Raw genomic sequence first — 8,150 nt, 5'->3', positions numbered from 1 at the left:
GAGTTTCTTGAACCGTGTTCCATGCACACCAATAAAAAGGTGACAGATTTGCAGGTATTCCTTTTTCTGTTTTTTGTTTTTTGCTTTGCTTGCCTTTTTTTGTCACAGCCTCTTAGCCAACACCGTAACTAACTGTATAAATGGTGGAATGCCAGATAAGAAAGCCCCTCCAAATTCCAACAGCTTGCTCTAAATTCATGCAACACTGGGGCTTCCCTGGCAGTCCAGTGGTTAAGACTTTATGTTTCAGTACAGGGGGTTGGAGTTCAATCCCTGGTCAGGGAGTTAAAGTCCCACATGCCTCAAGGCCACAAAACAAACATATACAAGCAAGATTGTAACAAATTCAATAAAGGCTTTTAGAAATTGTCCACATCGAAAAATTAAAATAAATAATAAATGCATGGTACACGGATCCATGACTGAATTGGGGCAGAATTCCTTTATGAGTGGACCCAAGAGGTTGCATTCTGCTTTTTCACTTGAGCGTTTAATCTTTTAGGTGTTCCAGAAAACTGTGCTTTTCATTGTGCGTGAGATGGTGCACGCATGTTTAGTCGTGTCTCACTCTGCAACCCCGTGGACTGTAGCCCGCCAGGCTCCTCCATCCATGGGATTCTCCAGGCAAGAATACTGGAGTGGGTTGCCATTTCCTTCTCCAGGGGATCTTCCCGACCCAGGGATCGAACCCAAGTCTCCTGTATCACAGGCGGATTCTTCACCACTGCCTCACCTGGGAGCCCTTGCGTTTAGGCAGTTCTTGGTCCCATATCATCCTCCCACTTGCAGTGATTAGTTATCTCAGTTTCAAGAGCTGGTTAGTGTGTCTTTTGTGCTAGAACAGAATCGTTCATTGATTTCTACCTTGAGATAAAAAAAAGCACCACCAGCAGCGGTGAGAAACCCCCAAGGATAAAGCCCACAGACAGCAGCTGGTGGGCACCACGCTTTCCACGCCGGGAGGGGGAGAATCATCTGACCCTCCCCGATTTACCACTCCTGCCAGTTCCACTGTCCCTGGTGGACCTGTCAGATAGGATGAACCATGGCAGAGAACCCCGCTCTCAGCGCTCAGTGGGGAAGGAATCTTCAAGGACACGGAGAAGTTCACGGCTCCCTTCAGTCTCACCAGGAGTACCAGGAGAACCTTGCTATCATCACAGCTTCCTCTTCCCTCCTTTTTCTCAAGCACATCTGTTCTGTTTTGGGAAGCTGTTTTCAGCAGAGAAAGCCCCCGGGGTGAAAATCTAGGTCACTAAGGACTCTGAGTGTCAGGTCCAGGGGGCTGCGAGCAATTCAGCCCCAGGCAGGACCACCCTGGGTCACATGGGCAGGGGAGCGGGGCCTACAGAAGCAGCTGCATCTTGGCTCAGCACCCAGCAGGGTCCCAGGTGGAGGACGGGCAGCTTCCTGGACGGCTGAGGGTGTGATACATCAGAGAAGGCTCCCAGGCCGGCTCTCAGGGAGCAGGGTCCAGCAGCAGCACCGAAGCTTCCTCCCTGGGTTCCCCCAGCGCCTGGCCCCCAAGTGCCCTTTCCATCAACTCCAACTCCTACCCCACACCCATCCATTGAGACCCCTTCTTCCTTAAATGGTCCTCAGCCATACTGCCCTCCAGCGTGAAACTTCCCAAGGCACAAAGCAGTCGTCTCTCTCTGGGGCTACATTCTTTTGTGAGTTACACTCCAGGTATGATTTATTTCTGGTTCATTTCCTGTGACTCAGTTACACAGGATGCTAAATTATGATAATAATGCTTGTCTCCAGATAATGAAGACGGGGCTTGGGTTTCTCATAGCGGAGATTTTATACAAATGCAGAGTATCATTACGGCTAAAATCCATGACTGAAGAAATTAAATTTCCTGAAATGTTTTATATCTGACAAGAATGTTTGTAATCCTCTGTATTTACCGCTAAACGAGGTGGACTACGAGAAAGAGGATATTTCAGGGGAAGGACTGAGCTCAACGGGAAAAATTAACAAATGGGAAAATTGTAGCACTGCGTTTGTTCTTTCTGGAGAGAAAGGGCTTTGGTAAACATGCAACAGGAAACTCTGTTTGATTTCTGCAGGGAAAATCTAACCAGCAACAGACTCATGCAGAATCTTCAAAGGAGAAATTTCTATACTTGTTTACTTTCTGATACGCAGCTGAAAAAGAACACCATGGCTCAGCTCAAAAGGAGCAAGACAGTGGATAACTGATCCAATTCTGCAAAGAACTAAATACTTAACTGGACATGAAGCAAATGAAAATCTTTACCATAAAGAAGTTTTTTTAAAAAAAAAAAAAGGAGAGAGAGAGGTTTGATTTGGGAGGGTAGGGGTGACATACCTTTAATCATTTCCCAAATTTAGTTCTTTTCTGGTTTCATAGACACACAAGACAATCAAAAATCAGAGTTTTAAAATTTTTCACGTGTCAGAAGTAGTTCGAGAGCACAACCTGTTCGCAGTTCTCCATTCTTATTTCCATCTCGCTTTTTGTTTGGAGATACCAACTTCATTAAAGCAGAACAATGAAAGAATTGGTATTTCTGGAAATAGGCATTTATAGATTCACGCCCACTGATTTTAAGTGTTTCCTCTATGTAGGTATTAACTGGTATTTCTTCACGCCATCAAGCCAAGAAATGCCAACAACCTCCACATCTTCATCAGAACCAACGGTTCCTCCTTGAGATTTGACCAGTGCAACTGCCAGAACCACAAAGTGCCAGCCCTCTTCTGCTCTTCCTGAAAGATCAGGGGAGAAGGTTGGGAGCAGAGCTGGGAGCTGTGGACAGAGTTGGCTCCAAAGAATTTCTTATGCCAACTTCAGCTCTATCATTTGTCACAAATACCACTACCTTTTCAAGCCTGGGACCTAGCTCTGCGGGTCCTGTCCATTGGCTCTCCAGTTCCTAGCCATTTTTCTTTTAAACTTTTTATTTTGTACTGGCGTATGGGTTTCCTTGGTGGCTTGGTGGTAAAGAATCTGCCTACAGTGCAGGAGACCCAGGTTCAGTCTTTGGGTTGGGAAGATCCCCTGGAAAAGGGAATGGCAACCCACTCCAGTATTCTCACCTGGAGAATTCCATGGACAGAGGAGCCTGGTGGTCCATAGGGCTGCAGAGCCGAGGACGACCCAGCAACAAATGCTAATGATGACTAACAGTTGATTCACAATGTTGTCAGGGTTTCAGGTGAACAGCAAAGGGACTCAGGCACACATATACATGTCTCCATTGTCGCCATCCAGGCAGTCACATAACATTGAGCAGAGTTCTCTGTGCTACCCAGTAGGCCCTTGTTGGTTATCCATTTTAAATACAGCAGTGTGTACATGTCCATCCCAAACTCCCTAATTATCCCTTCCGCTCGTCCTTCCCCGCTGGCAACCGTAAGTTTGTTCTCCAAGTCCGTGAGTCTGTTTTGTAGACAAGCTCATTTGCATCATGTCTTTTTAGACTCCACATATAAGCGATACCGTATGATGTTTCTGCTTCTCTGTCTGTCTTACTCCTCTCATTATGACACTCTCTAGGCCCAGCCATGTGGTTGCAAATGGCATTTTTGATGGAGGCAGTGCTTTCTGATCTTAGTGAGTTGCTGTCTGCAGCGCCTGGTACCAGACTGCCCAGACCAAGGCTTGCTCCCTTCTCCAACCTGGCTGGGCTGTGCCAGGCCTACATCAACGTCACTAGCCTCACAAATCGTCCAGCACTCTGAGCTCAAGCAGTGTCATCTCACTCATCTGTCCTCATCACAAGCTTCCTCCTCTGTCCGCCCCTAAAATACCTTCCCCAGAGATGCCTCCTGCCTAGGACCTACAGACAAGTCACCAAACTTATCCCACTGGGACTCTCTCTGCATTTGATGTTAAGTGGACAGATCAAGAGGTTTCTAAGGGAGCCACAAAGGCTGGGACCGACATGAGGCACTCACTCAATGCCAGCCAAACCTTTGCCTTTGCAACCTGACAGAGACAAGATGTGCTTAGGATTTACTCTGGGAGAATAAGCAGAATGTGGAAGCCGAAGAGGAGAGGAGAAGCAATGTATTTTAGCATGTTCAACTTGAAGTCATTTTCATTCAAATTGTTTAAGAACAAAATATTTCAAATTTGTATGAAAGTTCCCCAAGATGCAATGCACAACTATTCACCTACCGTAGACGTTACACAGATACTATCATTTTGCCATATTGGCCTCAGCTCTTTTAGTTTTAAGAGGCTAATCATTATAAGTAAAACAATGACAGTCTTCTTTTCCCTTTCTCATCTCCCTCCTTAGAGGTAAAGTCTCATCTGAAAATGTGCACCATTCCCAAGCTTGTTTTTGTAACCTCGTTTGTGTGAGAATCTACATGCCATATATGTAAACCATTGCTTCTGTGTTCTGAAATTCACATAAATGTTTTCATGCTGCTTATTTTGTGGCTTTCCTCCACAATTACGTTTTTCCATTTTATATAGGTCTAGCTCTACATATAGAACTTCCCTTATGGCTGCAACAGTAAAGACTCTGCCTGCAGTGCAGGAGACCTGGGCTCAATCCCTGGGTCGGGAAAATCCCCTGGAGAAAGGCATGGCAACCCACTCCAGGATTCTTGCCTGGAGAACGCTCATGGACAAAGGAGCCTGGCAGGCTACAGTCCATGGGGTCACAAAGAATCGGTCAGAACTGAGCGACTAAGCACAGCTGTACATAAGTTATATACCAGGAGGTTCAACCTCCGGGCTGCGGACTGGTACCTCCTATCAGATCAGCAGCATCATTAGACTAAAGTGCACAATACATGCAATGTCCTTGAATCATCCCCAAACCACCCCCAGCTCCTCGGTCCATGTAAAAATTGTCTTCCGGGAAATCTGTGCCTGGTGCCTATCAGGTTGGGCACTTCTGTTACATGCTATCCTATTCTATGATTAGAATCATAGTTTCCTCATCCATTATACTATAAAAAAAGAAGTTTAACTTGTGTCTAGTTTTCACTGCTGTATATGATGCTGCTGTGATCATTTTATGCACCTTCTTGAACATTTCTATGAAAGTCTCTCTAGAAGAGACACCTCCAAGTGGGTGCTGGCACCGTCAAGCTTTTCCCACATTGTTCAGTTTCTCTTTGAAGAAGTGTAATAAGTAAGTGAAAAAGTGGGCTTAAAGCTCAACATTCAGAAAACGAAGATCATGGCATCCGGTCCCATCACTTCATGGGACATAGATGGGAAAACAGTGGAAACAGTGTCAGACTTTATTTTGGGGGCTCCAAAATCACTGGAGATGGTGAGTGTAGCCATGAAATTAAAAGATGCTTACTCCTTGGAAGAAAAGTTATGACCAACCTAGATAGTATATTCAAAAGCAGAGACATTACTTTGCCGACTAAGGTCCGTCTAGTCAAGGCTATGGTTTTTCCAGTGGTCATGTATGGATGTGAGAGTTGGACCGTGAAGAAGGCTGAGCGCCGAAGAATTGATGCTTATGAACTGTGGTGTTGGAGAAGACTCTTGAGGGTCCCTTGGACTGCAAGGAGATCCAACCAGTCCATTCTGAAGGAGATCAGCCCTGGGATTTCTTTGGAAGGAATGATGCTAAAGCTGAAACTCCAGTACTTTGGATACCTCATGCGAAGAGTTGACTCATTGGAAAAGACTCTGATGCTGGGAGGGATTAGGGGCAGGAGGAGAAGGGGACGACCGAGGATGAGATGGCTGGATGGCATCACGGACTCGATGGACGTGAGTCTGAGTGAACTCCGGGAGTTGGTGATGGACAGGGAGGCCTGGCATGCTGCGATTCATGAGGTTGCAAAGAGTTGGACACAACTGAGCGACTGAACTGAACTGAACTGAACTGAAGTAAGTAAGTGAGTGAAGTCGCTCAGTCATATCCGACTCTTTGCGACCCAGTGGACTGTACCCTACCAGGCATCTTCGTCCATGGGATTCTCCATACTGGAGTGGGTTACCATTTCCTTCTCCAGGGGATCTTCCCAACCCAGGGATCGAACCTAGGCCTCCTGCGTTGGAGGCAGACACTTTAACCTCTGAGCCACCAGGGAAGATTTGAAGAGGTGAGACACTCACGATTCCACCAGGGATGTATCAGCTTTCCTATCTTTCCACATCCTCATCAGTCAATAGGATAAAAGGGAAACTGTGGCTTCTTCTTACATCTTCCTATAAGCTAGTTGCTCTGTTTCTTGATTCTTCTTTCATATCCCTTTTATACCCTTCGCCATTATTTTCCTATTTCATGTTTAAACATTTTCTTATTGACTTGTAAGAGTCCTCTATATAATCTGGATATGATCTTTGCCATGCAGGTTGCAAATGTCTTCTCCTGGTCTGGTTATCTGGCTAATATTAAGATACAAAGCAGGACATCCCTGGTGGTGCAGGGGATAAGAACCTGCCCACCAGTGCAGGGGACATGGATCCAGTCCCTGGTCTGGGAAGACTCCACACCCCTTGGAGCAACTAAACCCATGCACAACTATTGAGCCTCTGTGCCTTACAACTACTGAAGCCCCCGAGCCTAGAGTCCGTGCTCCACAAGAGAAGCCACCACCGTAAGCCAGTGCCCCTCAGCAAAGCATAGGCACCAATCGCCGCAACTAGAGAAAGCCCACGCATGGCAACCAAAAATACGGAAGTAAATAAAAATTTTTTTAAAAAGAAAGAAACAAAACAGTACTTAGGATCGGGTTATGATGCTAATCAGTTCAGTTCAGTCACTCAGTTATGTCCGACTCTTTGCGACCCCATGGACTGCAGCATGTTAATATCAGGTCACTTATAAAAATGTCTAAGAAATATTTCTTCTATCGATAAAGATTTCTCTTGTTTTCAGAGCAGAAGGCTACTTATGTTTATCTGAAATGTCATACTGTATACACTTCTGTATAGTTTCAAAAGATGTGATGCTCTTTAATGTTCATGTCTTGGCATTTTACTGTTTATGAATATTGCTAAAGTTGATTTATACAATAAAAAGCAGATCCTAAGACCGCTCAGTCTGAGTCTGAGATATTAGGGAATGCCAGAGGAATATCTTCCAGCAACTACTTATCTTAGAAGTAATTTTATAAAACAAGTCCTGTGGCTGGTGACATAATTTGCTCTCTGCCCACAGTACCCGGGAGACCTTCATGAGAGGTAAATGCCTATCTGTGTACACATGTGTTTATTTGTCTATGTCTAGGGAGTATCTCTATGTTAATCTTACACTCCAACTGATTAATTAAACTTTGAGGAAACAATGTTTTCATGGCACCAGTACCCCATATGCATCATGGAAAGTAATTTAGTTATGTCTTAATTCCTCACTCATTTCCACTAAAATAAATCCAGAACAGATTCAGAAAACTGACGCTGAGGACAGACAGTGAATCTGTGAGCCCGTGGCTGGAAGCCTAAAATATTATTTTGAATTAACCTATTAACTCATTTGAGATAATTCTATCCAGATTTGAGTCTGTGTTTACTCAACTGATTTATTGTCTGTTTTTATTTCTTCCAAATGGGACTCATTATGGCTCTTTAAAGCAGTGTTTTCTCATGTTTTCTACCATTTTTATTTTTCAAGGTACTTTATATCCTAGAGACTGTTATGTGTCATGTCCTACTAATTATGAAACCCAGATTTTACTGTGTGTCCATTTTAGTGGGTTTTTATGTATTTACATATACACACGTGTTTGTTCAGACGCTAAGTAGCGTCTGACTCTTTGCAATCCTGGGGATTGCAGCATACCAGGCTCCTCTGGCCTTTGCTATCTCCTGGAGTTTGCTCAAATTCATGTCCATACATTTTGCATCAAAATGGCCTTTTTGAAAGACAGGGATTGCATTTTTAGAAGCACTGCACCCTTTAAACATTTCTATGGGTTTATGGAGACTTCTGACATAAAAATGGATTTCCCCATATGACTGGAAATACTAGAACCAGGCCACTCAGCGATTCACCTGAAGTCTTAACTGACCTGCCACAGAAGAAGGAGTCGGTCTTTGCTTCTCTAATAGCAACATGGGAAAGTGAGGCTGGGTGGTCTTGGGTTGGGAGCTTACCCCTGGAACTTGGGGTCTTGATGGAGCCACTTAGCAGTTGCTAGTCCATCTGTTAAAGGAACAACACTCATCCTCTGAGGTTGATGTGAGATTA

General features: G+C 44.7%; 1 non-coding gene across 1 annotated transcript; it reads right to left on the bottom strand.

The window, feature by feature from the left end:
- Positions 1-5,976: 5,976 nt before the first annotated feature.
- On the bottom strand, positions 5,977-6,048 carry TRNAW-CCA. The gene has a single exon. It is a non-coding gene; the product is annotated as a tRNA-Trp (tRNA).
- Between the last annotated feature and the right edge of the window lie 2,102 nt (positions 6,049-8,150).

This window comes from Oryx dammah, unplaced genomic scaffold (assembly GCF_014754425.2).
Source record: "Oryx dammah isolate SB20612 unplaced genomic scaffold, SCBI_Odam_1.1 HiC_scaffold_24, whole genome shotgun sequence".
In the NCBI taxonomy this organism is placed as follows: domain Eukaryota; kingdom Metazoa; phylum Chordata; class Mammalia; order Artiodactyla; family Bovidae; genus Oryx; species Oryx dammah.
This window is presented reverse-complemented; position numbering and strand designations above follow the sequence as displayed.